The sequence below is a fragment of the Triturus cristatus genome, chromosome 11, assembly GCF_964204655.1.
Source record: "Triturus cristatus chromosome 11, aTriCri1.1, whole genome shotgun sequence".
NCBI lineage: Eukaryota > Metazoa > Chordata > Amphibia > Caudata > Salamandridae > Triturus > Triturus cristatus.
The window spans coordinates 1142965197-1142978193 of NC_140594.1; the positions used below are offsets into that span (position 1 = coordinate 1142965197).

At 45.6% G+C, this 12997-nt stretch overlaps 7 non-coding genes across 7 annotated transcripts; all 7 read left to right on the forward strand.

Moving 5' to 3' along the window:
* The first annotated feature begins 400 nt into the window (after nt 1-400).
* On the forward strand, nt 401-472 carry TRNAG-UCC (transfer RNA glycine (anticodon UCC)). The gene has a single exon. It is a non-coding gene; the product is annotated as a tRNA-Gly (tRNA).
* A 2592-nt stretch (nt 473-3064) lies between these two features.
* On the forward strand, nt 3065-3136 carry TRNAG-UCC (transfer RNA glycine (anticodon UCC)). The gene has a single exon. It is a non-coding gene; the product is annotated as a tRNA-Gly (tRNA).
* Nucleotides 3137-6250: 3114 nt separating this feature from the next.
* Nucleotides 6251-6322, forward strand: TRNAG-UCC (transfer RNA glycine (anticodon UCC)). The gene has a single exon. It is a non-coding gene; the product is annotated as a tRNA-Gly (tRNA).
* Nucleotides 6323-7843: 1521 nt separating this feature from the next.
* On the forward strand, nt 7844-7915 carry TRNAG-UCC (transfer RNA glycine (anticodon UCC)). Its single transcript has one exon. It is a non-coding gene; the product is annotated as a tRNA-Gly (tRNA).
* A 1522-nt stretch (nt 7916-9437) lies between these two features.
* Nucleotides 9438-9509, forward strand: TRNAG-UCC (transfer RNA glycine (anticodon UCC)). Its single transcript has one exon. It is a non-coding gene; the product is annotated as a tRNA-Gly (tRNA).
* A 1521-nt stretch (nt 9510-11030) lies between these two features.
* On the forward strand, nt 11031-11102 carry TRNAG-UCC (transfer RNA glycine (anticodon UCC)). The gene has a single exon. It is a non-coding gene; the product is annotated as a tRNA-Gly (tRNA).
* A 1521-nt stretch (nt 11103-12623) lies between these two features.
* On the forward strand, nt 12624-12695 carry TRNAG-UCC (transfer RNA glycine (anticodon UCC)). The gene has a single exon. It is a non-coding gene; the product is annotated as a tRNA-Gly (tRNA).
* Nucleotides 12696-12997: the final 302 nt, after the last annotated feature.

Consider the following 12997-nt stretch of genomic DNA (forward strand, 5'->3'; position numbering starts at 1 on the left):
AAACTATACTTTGAAAGTAAAGATACCCAATTAGAAGCATAAATGACAGGTGGGACCTTCACACGTTTTTCGGGGCATGCTTTGAATTTAATTCTTCCCTTTTTGTTCTGCTTTTATCAATCTCCTATGCATTTCATGGAATTTACTCCCTTTCTCTTCGCTGCTTTGCTTCCGATGCTGCCCATATGCTCATTTCCACTATTTGTACTGCTGCTTTCCATTTCTTCTCTTCTGCACAGCTTTATCCTTGGTTTCAATCCCCAGTTCTTTACCCACTGCAAGACAATTTCTACAGCTTTTCATGTTGGTATCCACACCAAATGCACGATTGGAACCGGTGCAAGATTGCCACTGCACTCGGCGTTGTAACATCTGGAACCTAGAGGACACACATCAGAGGGCGTTGGTGGTATAGTGGTGAGCATAGCTGCCTTCCAAGCAGTTGACCCGGGTTCGATTCCCGGCCAACGCAGTGCAAATATTTATATATTCTCCAAGCAGGATATATTTTAATGCAACATGTCACAAAACTGAAATATCAGAAACAGAATAATCAGCCGTTATATAAAAAAATAATCAAACACGTAGGTAGACATCTCGATCGCCTCATCTGCTACATTCATTGTCCCAATATATGCTATTTTCCATAAAGCACTCACCACTCACATGTGCTGATAATAAATATTTTGCTGGGGGCAGGCAATGAAAGGGCTGCGCCCCGACCAGAAATTATAACCCCAGCATCCCTATGTTAAAAAGCATTTCTAGGCGATATCTAGCCTCTGAAAATAATAGGCAAGATCCACCGATAAATCTGGCAAAAGTCCCCAAGATTTTGTGCATACTTGTGTTCTCACCTGAATGCAGCGCCACCTTGTAACCATCGGATGTAACTGCGGCTCAGAAAAATGTTTTATCAGAGGGCAAGTTGAGAGGACTCCAAGTGGCAGATTTCCACGGAAAGAGCCTCTCACTGCAGCAGGAAGGTTGGATACTTCAAATTGGCATAGTTTCCTGTCCAGCGTCCTCTCACGTCCCGAACGCTCCCAAACGCTCAAAAGCCTCACACCGGGCAAGCCCTCACCGGGTAGATCTCTGGCTCCCAGGTAAAGCCAAATCCTGAGTATGCTAGTGCTAGGATCACAGAGAAAGGACAGGGACAGAGAGCTGCTGTCTTGGTAAAGGCCTGAAACGGCTAATTCCTAAGAGGGTCTGCACTTTCAGTTATGACTGACTGTGAGTGGGGAAGATGAAGATTTTCTGTACCCAGCATACCTTGCGATGTGCTTAGGCAAATGAGGAGAGAGCCCCACCAATCCCTTGCCACTCCGCTGAAAGCTCCTCCTCTGCATAAAGAGAGCACTTTCACAAGGGAGCAGAGTGGCGCAGCGGAAGCGTGCTGGGCCCATAACCCAGAGGTCGATGGATCGAAACCATCCTCTGCTAATATTGCTTGATTTTTCTTCCTAGGACTAATCTGTCATTTCCACCCTGCCAGCAAGGAAAAGCGCAGGCTTGTGCTAGCTATGTGAGAAAAGACTTCTCAACTATCTGTCTCTGCTGTAAATCAAGAGAGTGATCGTCAAAGGATCAACCCTATACTTTGAAAGTAAAGATACCCAATTAGAAGCATAAATGACAGGTGGGACCTTCACACGTTTTTCGGGGCATGCTTTGAATTTCATTCTTCCCTTTTTGTTCTGCTTTTATCAATCTCCTATGCATTTCATGGAATTTACTCCCTTTCTCTTCGCTGCTTTGCTTCCGATGCTGCCCATATGCTCATTTCCACTATTTGTACTGCTGCTTTCCATTTCTTCTCTTCTGCACAGCTTTATCCTTGGTTTCAATCCCCAGTTCTTTACCCTCTGCAAGACAATTTCTACAGCTTTTCATGTTGGTATCCACACCAAGATTTTGTGCATACTTGTGCTCTCACCTGAATGCAGCGCCACCTTGTAACCATCGGATGTAACTGCGACTCAGAAAAATGTTTTATCAGAGGGCAAGTTGAGATGACTCCAAGTGGCAGATTTCCACGGAAAGAGCCTCTCGCTGCAGCAGGAAGGTTGGATACTTCAAATTGGCATAGTTTCCTGTCCAGCGTCCTCTCACGTCCCGAACGCTCCCAAACGCTCAAAAGCCTCGCCCTCACCGGGTAGATCTCTGGCTCCCAGGTAAAGCCAAATCCTGAGTATGCTAGTGCTAGGATCACAGAGAAAGGACAGGGACAGAGAGCTGCTGTCTTGGTAAAGGCCTGAAACGGCTAATTCCTAAGAGGGTCTGCACTTTCAGTTATGACTGACTGTGAGTGGGGAAGATGAAGATTTTCTGTACCCAGCATACCTTGCGATGTGCTTAGGCAAATGAGGAGAGAGCCCCACCAATCCCTTGCCACTCCGCTGAAAGCTCCTCCTCTGCATAAAGAGAGCACTTTCACAAGGGAGCAGAGTGGCGCAGCGGAAGCGTGCTGGGCCCATAACCCAGAGGTCGATGGATCGAAACCATCCTCTGCTAATATTGCTTGATTTTTCTTCCTAGGACTAATCTGTCATTTCCACCCTGCCAGCAAGGAAAAGCGCAGGCTTGTGCTAGCTATGTGAGAAAAGACTTCTCAACTATCTGTCTCTGCTGTAAATCAAGAGAGTGATCGTCAAAGGATCAAAACTATACTTTGAAAGTAAAGATACCCAATTAGAAGCATAAATGACAGGTGGGACCTTCACACGTTTTTCGGGGCATGCTTTGAATTTAATTCTTCCCTTTTTGTTCTGCTTTTATCAATCTCCTATGCATTTCATGGAATTTACTCCCTTTCTCTTCGCTGCTTTGCTTCCGATGCTGCCCATATGCTCATTTCCACTATTTGTACTGCTGCTTTCCATTTCTTCTCTTCTGCACAGCTTTATCCTTGGTTTCAATCCCCAGTTCTTTACCCACTGCAAGACAATTTCTACAGCTTTTCATGTTGGTATCCACACCAAATGCACGATTGGAACCGGTGCAAGATTGCCACTGCACTCGGCGTTGTAACATCTGGAACCTAGAGGACACACATCAGAGGGCGTTGGTGGTATAGTGGTGAGCATAGCTGCCTTCCAAGCAGTTGACCCGGGTTCGATTCCCGGCCAACGCAGTGCAAATATTTATATATTCTCCAAGCAGGATATATTTTAATGCAACATGTCACAAAACTGAAATATCAGAAATAGAATAATCAGCCGTTATATAAAAAAATAATCAAACACGTAGGTAGACATCTCGATCGCCTCATCTGCTACATTCATTGTCCCAATATATGCTATTTTCCATAAAGCACTCACCACTCACATGTGCTGATAATAAATATTTTGCTGGGGGCAGGCAATGAAAGGGCTGCGCCCCGACCAGAAATTATAACCCCAGCATCCCTATGTTAAAAAGCATTTCTAGGCGATATCTAGCCTCTGAAAATAATAGGCAAGATCCACCGATAAATCTGGCAAAAGTCCCCAAGATTTTGTGCATACTTGTGTTCTCACCTGAATGCAGCGCCACCTTGTAACCATCGGATGTAACTGCGGCTCAGAAAAATGTTTTATCAGAGGGCAAGTTGAGAGGACTCCAAGTGGCAGATTTCCACGGAAAGAGCCTCTCACTGCAGCAGGAAGGTTGGATACTTCAAATTGGCATAGTTTCCTGTCCAGCGTCCTCTCACGTCCCGAACGCTCCCAAACGCTCAAAAGCCTCACACCGGGCAAGCCCTCACCGGGTAGATCTCTGGCTCCCAGGTAAAGCCAAATCCTGAGTATGCTAGTGCTAGGATCACAGAGAAAGGACAGGGACAGAGAGCTGCTGTCTTGGTAAAGGCCTGAAACGGCTAATTCCTAAGAGGGTCTGCACTTTCAGTTATGACTGACTGTGAGTGGGGAAGATGAAGATTTTCTGTACCCAGCATACCTTGCGATGTGCTTAGGCAAATGAGGAGAGAGCCCCACCAATCCCTTGCCACTCCGCTGAAAGCTCCTCCTCTGCATAAAGAGAGCACTTTCACAAGGGAGCAGAGTGGCGCAGCGGAAGCGTGCTGGGCCCATAACCCAGAGGTCGATGGATCGAAACCATCCTCTGCTAATATTGCTTGATTTTTCTTCCTAGGACTAATCTGTCATTTCCACCCTGCCAGCAAGGAAAAGCGCAGGCTTGTGCTAGCTATGTGAGAAAAGACTTCTCAACTATCTGTCTCTGCTGTAAATCAAGAGAGTGATCGTCAAAGGATCAACCCTATACTTTGAAAGTAAAGATACCCAATTAGAAGCATAAATGACAGGTGGGACCTTCACACGTTTTTCGGGGCATGCTTTGAATTTCATTCTTCCCTTTTTGTTCTGCTTTTATCAATCTCCTATGCATTTCATGGAATTTACTCCCTTTCTCTTCGCTGCTTTGCTTCCGATGCTGCCCATATGCTCATTTCCACTATTTGTACTGCTGCTTTCCATTTCTTCTCTTCTGCACAGCTTTATCCTTGGTTTCAATCCCCAGTTCTTTACCCTCTGCAAGACAATTTCTACAGCTTTTCATGTTGGTATCCACACCAAATGCACGATTGGAACCGGTGCAAGATTGCCACTGCACTCGGCGTTGTAACATCTGGAACCTAGAGGACACACATCAGAGGGTGTTGGTGGTATAGTGGTGAGCATAGCTGCCTTCCAAGCAGTTGACCCGGGTTCGATTACCGGCCAACGCAGTGCAAATATTTATATATTCTCCAAGCAGGATATATTTTAATGCAACATGTCACAAAACTGAAATATCAGAAACAGAATAATCAGCCGTTATATAAAAAAATAAACAAACACGTAGGTAGACATCTCGATCGCCTCATCTGCTACATTCATTGTCCCAATATATGCTATTTTCCATAAAGCACTCACCACTCACATGTGCTGATAATAAATATTTTGCTGGGGGCAGGCAATGAAAGGGCTGAGCCCCGACCAGACATTATAACCCCAGCATCCCTATTTTAAAAAGCATTTCTAGGCGATATCTAGCCTCTGAAAATAATAGGCAAGATCCACCGATAAATCTGGCAAAAGTCCCCAAGATTTTGTGCATACTTGTGCTCTCACCTGAATGCAGCGCCACCTTGTAACCATCGGATGTAACTGCGACTCAGAAAAATGTTTTATCAGAGGGCAAGTTGAGATGACTCCAAGTGGCAGATTTCCACGGAAAGAGCCTCTCGCTGCAGCAGGAAGGTTGGATACTTCAAATTGGCATAGTTTCCTGTCCAGCGTCCTCTCACGTCCCGAACGCTCCCAAACGCTCAAAAGCCTCACACCGGGCAAGCCCTCACCGGGTAGATCTCTGGCTCCCAGGTAAAGCCAAATCCTGAGTATGCTAGTGCTAGGATCACAGAGAAAGGACAGGGACAGAGAGCTGCTGTCTTGGTAAAGGCCTGAAACGGCTAATTCCTAAGAGGGTCTGCACTTTCAGTTATGACTGACTGTGAGTGGGGAAGATGAAGATTTTCTGTACCCAGCATACCTTGCGATGTGCTTAGGCAAATGAGGAGAGAGCCCCACCAATCCCTTGCCACTCCGCTGAAAGCTCCTCCTCTGCATAAAGAGAGCACTTTCACAAGGGAGCAGAGTGGCGCAGCGGAAGCGTGCTGGGCCCATAACCCAGAGGTCGATGGATCGAAACCATCCTCTGCTAATATTGCTTGATTTTTCTTCCTAGGACTAATCTGTCATTTCCACCCTGCCAGCAAGGAAAAGCGCAGGCTTGTGCTAGCTATGTGAGAAAAGACTTCTCAACTATCTGTCTCTGCTGTAAATCAAGAGAGTGATCGTCAAAGGATCAAAACTATACTTTGAAAGTAAAGATACCCAATTAGAAGCATAAATGACAGGTGGGACCTTCACACGTTTTTCGGGGCATGCTTTGAATTTAATTCTTCCCTTTTTGTTCTGCTTTTATCAATCTCCTATGCATTTCATGGAATTTACTCCCTTTCTCTTCGCTGCTTTGCTTCCGATGCTGCCCATATGCTCATTTCCACTATTTGTACTGCTGCTTTCCATTTCTTCTCTTCTGCACAGCTTTATCCTTGGTTTCAATCCCCAGTTCTTTACCCACTGCAAGACAATTTCTACAGCTTTTCATGTTGGTATCCACACCAAATGCACGATTGGAACCGGTGCAAGATTGCCACTGCACTCGGCGTTGTAACATCTGGAACCTAGAGGACACACATCAGAGGGCGTTGGTGGTATAGTGGTGAGCATAGCTGCCTTCCAAGCAGTTGACCCGGGTTCGATTCCCGGCCAACGCAGTGCAAATATTTATATATTCTCCAAGCAGGATATATTTTAATGCAACATGTCACAAAACTGAAATATCAGAAACAGAATAATCAGCCGTTATATAAAAAAATAATCAAACACGTAGGTAGACATCTCGATCGCCTCATCTGCTACATTCATTGTCCCAATATATGCTATTTTCCATAAAGCACTCACCACTCACATGTGCTGATAATAAATATTTTGCTGGGGGCAGGCAATGAAAGGGCTGCGCCCCGACCAGAAATTATAACCCCAGCATCCCTATGTTAAAAAGCATTTCTAGGCGATATCTAGCCTCTGAAAATAATAGGCAAGATCCACCGATAAATCTGGCAAAAGTCCCCAAGATTTTGTGCATACTTGTGTTCTCACCTGAATGCAGCGCCACCTTGTAACCATCGGATGTAACTGCGGCTCAGAAAAATGTTTTATCAGAGGGCAAGTTGAGAGGACTCCAAGTGGCAGATTTCCACGGAAAGAGCCTCTCACTGCAGCAGGAAGGTTGGATACTTCAAATTGGCATAGTTTCCTGTCCAGCGTCCTCTCACGTCCCGAACGCTCCCAAACGCTCAAAAGCCTCACACCGGGCAAGCCCTCACCGGGTAGATCTCTGGCTCCCAGGTAAAGCCAAATCCTGAGTATGCTAGTGCTAGGATCACAGAGAAAGGACAGGGACAGAGAGCTGCTGTCTTGGTAAAGGCCTGAAACGGCTAATTCCTAAGAGGGTCTGCACTTTCAGTTATGACTGACTGTGAGTGGGGAAGATGAAGATTTTCTGTACCCAGCATACCTTGCGATGTGCTTAGGCAAATGAGGAGAGAGCCCCACCAATCCCTTGCCACTCCGCTGAAAGCTCCTCCTCTGCATAAAGAGAGCACTTTCACAAGGGAGCAGAGTGGCGCAGCGGAAGCGTGCTGGGCCCATAACCCAGAGGTCGATGGATCGAAACCATCCTCTGCTAATATTGCTTGATTTTTCTTCCTAGGACTAATCTGTCATTTCCACCCTGCCAGCAAGGAAAAGCGCAGGCTTGTGCTAGCTATGTGAGAAAAGACTTCTCAACTATCTGTCTCTGCTGTAAATCAAGAGAGTGATCGTCAAAGGATCAACCCTATACTTTGAAAGTAAAGATACCCAATTAGAAGCATAAATGACAGGTGGGACCTTCACACGTTTTTCGGGGCATGCTTTGAATTTCATTCTTCCCTTTTTGTTCTGCTTTTATCAATCTCCTATGCATTTCATGGAATTTACTCCCTTTCTCTTCGCTGCTTTGCTTCCGATGCTGCCCATATGCTCATTTCCACTATTTGTACTGCTGCTTTCCATTTCTTCTCTTCTGCACAGCTTTATCCTTGGTTTCAATCCCCAGTTCTTTACCCTCTGCAAGACAATTTCTACAGCTTTTCATGTTGGTATCCACACCAAATGCACGATTGGAACCGGTGCAAGATTGCCACTGCACTCGGCGTTGTAACATCTGGAACCTAGAGGACACACATCAGAGGGTGTTGGTGGTATAGTGGTGAGCATAGCTGCCTTCCAAGCAGTTGACCCGGGTTCGATTCCCGGCCAACGCAGTGCAAATATTTATATATTCTCCAAGCAGGATATATTTTAATGCAACATGTCACAAAACTGAAATATCAGAAACAGAATAATCAGCCGTTATATAAAAAAATAAACAAACACGTAGGTAGACATCTCGATCGCCTCATCTGCTACATTCATTGTCCCAATATATGCTATTTTCCATAAAGCACTCACCACTCACATGTGCTGATAATAAATATTTTGCTGGGGGCAGGCAATGAAAGGGCTGAGCCCCGACCAGACATTATAACCCCAGCATCCCTATTTTAAAAAGCATTTCTAGGCGATATCTAGCCTCTGAAAATAATAGGCAAGATCCACCGATAAATCTGGCAAAAGTCCCCAAGATTTTGTGCATACTTGTGCTCTCACCTGAATGCAGCGCCACCTTGTAACCATCGGATGTAACTGCGACTCAGAAAAATGTTTTATCAGAGGGCAAGTTGAGATGACTCCAAGTGGCAGATTTCCACGGAAAGAGCCTCTCGCTGCAGCAGGAAGGTTGGATACTTCAAATTGGCATAGTTTCCTGTCCAGCGTCCTCTCACGTCCCGAACGCTCCCAAACGCTCAAAAGCCTCACACCGGGCAAGCCTCTCACCGGGTAGATCTCTGGCTCCCAGGTAAAGCCAAATCCTGAGTATGCTAGTGCTAGGATCACAGAGAAAGGACAGGGACAGAGAGCTGCTGTCTTGGTAAAGGCCTGAAACGGCTAATTCCTAAGAGGGTCTGCACTTTCAGTTATGACTGACTGTGAGTGGGGAAGATGAAGATTTTCTGTACCCAGCATACCTTGCGATGTGCTTAGGCAAATGAGGAGAGAGCCCCACCAATCCCTTGCCACTCCGCTGAAAGCTCCTCCTCTGCATAAAGAGAGCACTTTCACAAGGGAGCAGAGTGGCGCAGCGGAAGCGTGCTGGGCCCATAACCCAGAGGTCGATGGATCGAAACCATCCTCTGCTAATATTGCTTGATTTTTCTTCCTAGGACTAATCTGTCATTTCCACCCTGCCAGCAAGGAAAAGCGCAGGCTTGTGCTAGCTATGTGAGAAAAGACTTCTCAACTATCTGTCTCTGCTGTAAATCAAGAGAGTGATCGTCAAAGGATCAAAACTATACTTTGAAAGTAAAGATACCCAATTAGAAGCATAAATGACAGGTGGGACCTTCACACGTTTTTCGGGGCATGCTTTGAATTTAATTCTTCCCTTTTTGTTCTGCTTTTATCAATCTCCTATGCATTTCATGGAATTTACTCCCTTTCTCTTCGCTGCTTTGCTTCCGATGCTGCCCATATGCTCATTTCCACTATTTGTACTGCTGCTTTCCATTTCTTCTCTTCTGCACAGCTTTATCCTTGGTTTCAATCCCCAGTTCTTTACCCACTGCAAGACAATTTCTACAGCTTTTCATGTTGGTATCCACACCAAATGCACGATTGGAACCGGTGCAAGATTGCCACTGCACTCGGCGTTGTAACATCTGGAACCTAGAGGACACACATCAGAGGGCGTTGGTGGTATAGTGGTGAGCATAGCTGCCTTCCAAGCAGTTGACCCGGGTTCGATTCCCGGCCAACGCAGTGCAAATATTTATATATTCTCCAAGCAGGATATATTTTAATGCAACATGTCACAAAACTGAAATATCAGAAACAGAATAATCAGCCGTTATATAAAAAAATAATCAAACACGTAGGTAGACATCTCGATCGCCTCATCTGCTACATTCATTGTCCCAATATATGCTATTTTCCATAAAGCACTCACCACTCACATGTGCTGATAATAAATATTTTGCTGGGGGCAGGCAATGAAAGGGCTGCGCCCCGACCAGAAATTATAACCCCAGCATCCCTATGTTAAAAAGCATTTCTAGGCGATATCTAGCCTCTGAAAATAATAGGCAAGATCCACCGATAAATCTGGCAAAAGTCCCCAAGATTTTGTGCATACTTGTGTTCTCACCTGAATGCAGCGCCACCTTGTAACCATCGGATGTAACTGCGGCTCAGAAAAATGTTTTATCAGAGGGCAAGTTGAGAGGACTCCAAGTGGCAGATTTCCACGGAAAGAGCCTCTCACTGCAGCAGGAAGGTTGGATACTTCAAATTGGCATAGTTTCCTGTCCAGCGTCCTCTCACGTCCCGAACGCTCCCAAACGCTCAAAAGCCTCACACCGGGCAAGCCCTCACCGGGTAGATCTCTGGCTCCCAGGTAAAGCCAAATCCTGAGTATGCTAGTGCTAGGATCACAGAGAAAGGACAGGGACAGAGAGCTGCTGTCTTGGTAAAGGCCTGAAACGGCTAATTCCTAAGAGGGTCTGCACTTTCAGTTATGACTGACTGTGAGTGGGGAAGATGAAGATTTTCTGTACCCAGCATACCTTGCGATGTGCTTAGGCAAATGAGGAGAGAGCCCCACCAATCCCTTGCCACTCCGCTGAAAGCTCCTCCTCTGCATAAAGAGAGCACTTTCACAAGGGAGCAGAGTGGCGCAGCGGAAGCGTGCTGGGCCCATAACCCAGAGGTCGATGGATCGAAACCATCCTCTGCTAATATTGCTTGATTTTTCTTCCTAGGACTAATCTGTCATTTCCACCCTGCCAGCAAGGAAAAGCGCAGGCTTGTGCTAGCTATGTGAGAAAAGACTTCTCAACTATCTGTCTCTGCTGTAAATCAAGAGAGTGATCGTCAAAGGATCAACCCTATACTTTGAAAGTAAAGATACCCAATTAGAAGCATAAATGACAGGTGGGACCTTCACACGTTTTTCGGGGCATGCTTTGAATTTCATTCTTCCCTTTTTGTTCTGCTTTTATCAATCTCCTATGCATTTCATGGAATTTACTCCCTTTCTCTTCGCTGCTTTGCTTCCGATGCTGCCCATATGCTCATTTCCACTATTTGTACTGCTGCTTTCCATTTCTTCTCTTCTGCACAGCTTTATCCTTGGTTTCAATCCCCAGTTCTTTACCCTCTGCAAGACAATTTCTACAGCTTTTCATGTTGGTATCCACACCAAATGCACGATTGGAACCGGTGCAAGATTGCCACTGCACTCGGCGTTGTAACATCTGGAACCTAGAGGACACACATCAGAGGGTGTTGGTGGTATAGTGGTGAGCATAGCTGCCTTCCAAGCAGTTGACCCGGGTTCGATTCCCGGCCAACGCAGTGCAAATATTTATATATTCTCCAAGCAGGATATATTTTAATGCAACATGTCACAAAACTGAAATATCAGAAACAGAATAATCAGCCGTTATATAAAAAAATAAACAAACACGTAGGTAGACATCTCGATCGCCTCATCTGCTACATTCATTGTCCCAATATATGCTATTTTCCATAAAGCACTCACCACTCACATGTGCTGATAATAAATATTTTGCTGGGGGCAGGCAATGAAAGGGCTGAGCCCCGACCAGACATTATAACCCCAGCATCCCTATTTTAAAAAGCATTTCTAGGCGATATCTAGCCTCTGAAAATAATAGGCAAGATCCACCGATAAATCTGGCAAAAGTCCCCAAGATTTTGTGCATACTTGTGCTCTCACCTGAATGCAGCGCCACCTTGTAACCATCGGATGTAACTGCGACTCAGAAAAATGTTTTATCAGAGGGCAAGTTGAGATGACTCCAAGTGGCAGATTTCCACGGAAAGAGCCTCTCGCTGCAGCAGGAAGGTTGGATACTTCAAATTGGCATAGTTTCCTGTCCAGCGTCCTCTCACGTCCCGAACGCTCCCAAACGCTCAAAAGCCTCACACCGGGCAAGCCCTCACCGGGTAGATCTCTGGCTCCCAGGTAAAGCCAAATCCTGAGTATGCTAGTGCTAGGATCACAGAGAAAGGACAGGGACAGAGAGCTGCTGTCTTGGTAAAGGCCTGAAACGGCTAATTCCTAAGAGGGTCTGCACTTTCAGTTATGACTGACTGTGAGTGGGGAAGATGAAGATTTTCTGTACCCAGCATACCTTGCGATGTGCTTAGGCAAATGAGGAGAGAGCCCCACCAATCCCTTGCCACTCCGCTGAAAGCTCCTCCTCTGCATAAAGAGAGCACTTTCACAAGGGAGCAGAGTGGCGCAGCGGAAGCGTGCTGGGCCCATAACCCAGAGGTCGATGGATCGAAACCATCCTCTGCTAATATTGCTTGATTTTTCTTCCTAGGACTAATCTGTCATTTCCACCCTGCCAGCAAGGAAAAGCGCAGGCTTGTGCTAGCTATGTGAGAAAAGACTTCTCAACTATCTGTCTCTGCTGTAAATCAAGAGAGTGATCGTCAAAGGATCAAAACTATACTTTGAAAGTAAAGATACCCAATTAGAAGCATAAATGACAGGTGGGACCTTCACACGTTTTTCGGGGCATGCTTTGAATTTAATTCTTCCCTTTTTGTTCTGCTTTTATCAATCTCCTATGCATTTCATGGAATTTACTCCCTTTCTCTTCGCTGCTTTGCTTCCGATGCTGCCCATATGCTCATTTCCACTATTTGTACTGCTGCTTTCCATTTCTTCTCTTCTGCACAGCTTTATCCTTGGTTTCAATCCCCAGTTCTTTACCCACTGCAAGACAATTTCTACAGCTTTTCATGTTGGTATCCACACCAAATGCACGATTGGAACCGGTGCAAGATTGCCACTGCACTCGGCGTTGTAACATCTGGAACCTAGAGGACACACATCAGAGGGCGTTGGTGGTATAGTGGTGAGCATAGCTGCCTTCCAAGCAGTTGACCCGGGTTCGATTCCCGGCCAACGCAGTGCAAATATTTATATATTCTCCAAGCAGGATATATTTTAATGCAACATGTCACAAAACTGAAATATCAGAAACAGAATAATCAGCCGTTATATAAAAAAATAATCAAACACGTAGGTAGACATCTCGATCGCCTCATCTGCTACATTCATTGTCCCAATATATGCTATTTTCCATAAAGCACTCACCACTCACATGTGCTGATAATAAATATTTTGCTGGGGGCAGGCAATGAAAGGGCTGCGCCCCGACCAGAAATTATAACCCCAGCATCCCTATGTTAAAAAGCATTTCTAGGCGATA